The sequence below is a fragment of the Mustela nigripes genome, chromosome 1 (assembly GCF_022355385.1).
Source record: "Mustela nigripes isolate SB6536 chromosome 1, MUSNIG.SB6536, whole genome shotgun sequence".
Lineage (NCBI taxonomy): Eukaryota > Metazoa > Chordata > Mammalia > Carnivora > Mustelidae > Mustela > Mustela nigripes.
The window spans coordinates 144836088-144838276 of record NC_081557.1 but is presented as its reverse complement, the minus strand read 5'-3'; the positions used below and the strand labels follow the sequence as shown (position 1 = coordinate 144838276).

The window sequence follows — 2189 nt, the reverse complement described above, 5'->3', positions numbered from 1 at the left end:
TCCTAAGTTTTGACCCTTATAGTAATTTTTTATTGAGATATAATTAATTTAAAATTTAAGATGGAGGGGGAAAAAAAACCTTTCTGTAGAAAATGACAAAAACCAATACTGTGTGTGTGGTGGGTGGATATTATGATATAATTATAAAAAGTAAAATAATTCTTCCCCAAAACAGGATATGTGGAAGCCAAGTATTTTTTAAGACTAAGTGTTCACAGCAGGATTATGTGATACAAACCACATGTATTTTGATTTAACCAAGCAAGTTAGTCAAATTAATCCTACTGATCAGTGGAGTGTCAGATGTCACAGCGAGTCATAACCTTCTTTTAACAGTTTCTAGGACATCCAGTTTCTAAAATAAAAACAAACAAAACTTTCTTATAATATATCTTCCCCCACTAAATAATTCAGATTCAAGTAAATAAGTAGATATATTTTCATAAAATTTGAATATGATACTCAAAATGTTTAAAGGTATTTTGAAAAGATAGTGTCATAAAGAACTAAAATATCAGAATTTTCTTTCAGAGAAAGACTCAGTGGGTTTTTCTAGGCTGTGGTTTCCTAAATGATATCACTGTGATTAATAAATATTTTAAAACATTATGTTTAAATATGCATTTAAAAATAGTGCGCTCAAATGTTTAAAAACGAAGTACCGAAATTATATGTCCCAAAGTATTTTTAGGGGGGAATCTGAAGGTCCTTATCTGTGACATTTGCACATTTATGTTACTGAATTTTATGGTCAGCATTTATGTATATGTTAAAATTCAAACTAAGAAGTCAGACAGCGGGCGCCTGGGTGGCTCAGTGGGTTAAACCGCTGCCTTGGGCTCAGGTCATGATCTCAGGGTCCTGGGATCGAGTCCCACATCGGGCTCTCTGCTCAGCAGGGAGCCTGCTTCCCTCTCTCCCTCTCTGCCTGCCTCTCTGTCTACTTGTGATTTCTGTCAAATAAATAAATAAAATCTTTAAAAAAAAAAAAAAAAAAGAAGTCAGACAGCTTGATGGCTATTGATCCGTAAGCTCTGCTTCCATGGCTATGAATACAGAAATACTGAAGATGACTGCTCTGATTGAATCAAAGGTAAAGTTTTATTTGTTTAACAAACAAATTAGTTTATGGCTAAACAAACAAAATGAGTTTATGGCTAAACTCTTATTTCTTTCATTTTTTATTTGGGGGTGCCTGTATATATGTTTCTACTTTGATGGAAAAACCAATTAAAAATAGTGAAATTTGGGGCACCTGGGTGGCTCAGTGGGTTAAAGCCTCTGCCTTCGGCTCAGGTCATGATCCCAGGGTCCTGGGATCCAGCCCCACATCAGCGGTGAGCCTGATCGCACCCCCACCCCCGCTTTTTTGGGGGGGGGAGGGTGGCTGTCGGGCAGCAGATTTTATTGGGAGAGGCTAGCTCAGGAACTGGGTGCCACCGAGGCTTCGGAGTCTTGGGCCGCAGCAGCAGCCAGTACAGCAGCTCGTGCCTCCTTCTTCTGTCTTTGTTTCTCCTCCTTGAGGCGTTTGCGCTGCTGCTTCTCCAGGTCCTGCAGCAACTCCTGGAAGCGGACACTCCTCGGGTCCACATGGTAGCCCAGGCCTTCCTGGGCCTCAGCCTGCAGTCGGGCCGGCCGCTCCTTGTCGGCCTGCTCCTTTTCCCTGCGCTCCTGCTGCTGCCGCAGCCAGTTCTCAATCATCTGTGGCATCTTGGCCATTCTCTTTGCAATGAGCTGCTCCCTGGCCTAGCGCTTCTGCTCCTCCGCCAGCTGCTGCACCCACAGCGACTCCTGCATGGCTGCTCTGTCAAATAAATAAATAAAAAGTCTTTTAAAAATAGTGAAATTTTTCTGCATTACCAGAAGTATCGCTATTACATGACATTTGGTTGAACCATAATACCATATAATTTCTGCTTTTATTTATTAGCGAACTTATTCAACAACAATTAAATAAGTACCTACTACTTGCAAGGTAATGAGCTGTGGATTTACTATAAGGAAGAAATAACTCCAGCCTTCATGGAAGATTTTCACATTTCTGATATGATTTACTCTTTTTGTTCATGCCTATTGCTATATCTGTGATGATTAATAATTAGCTGCTCTTATAAAATCAAGGTTATTCTTTACCCTTACCATTAGTTCAACTAGTATCACTTCAGCCTAGTAAATTCAGGTAAAACAGC

The 2189-nt window shown here is 39.9% G+C and overlaps 1 pseudogene; it reads right to left on the bottom strand.

Annotated features, from left to right (window-relative positions):
• Positions 1–1391: 1391 nt before the first annotated feature.
• LOC132013819 (large ribosomal subunit protein mL64-like) lies at positions 1392–1797 on the bottom strand (annotated as a pseudogene).
• Positions 1798–2189: the final 392 nt, after the last annotated feature.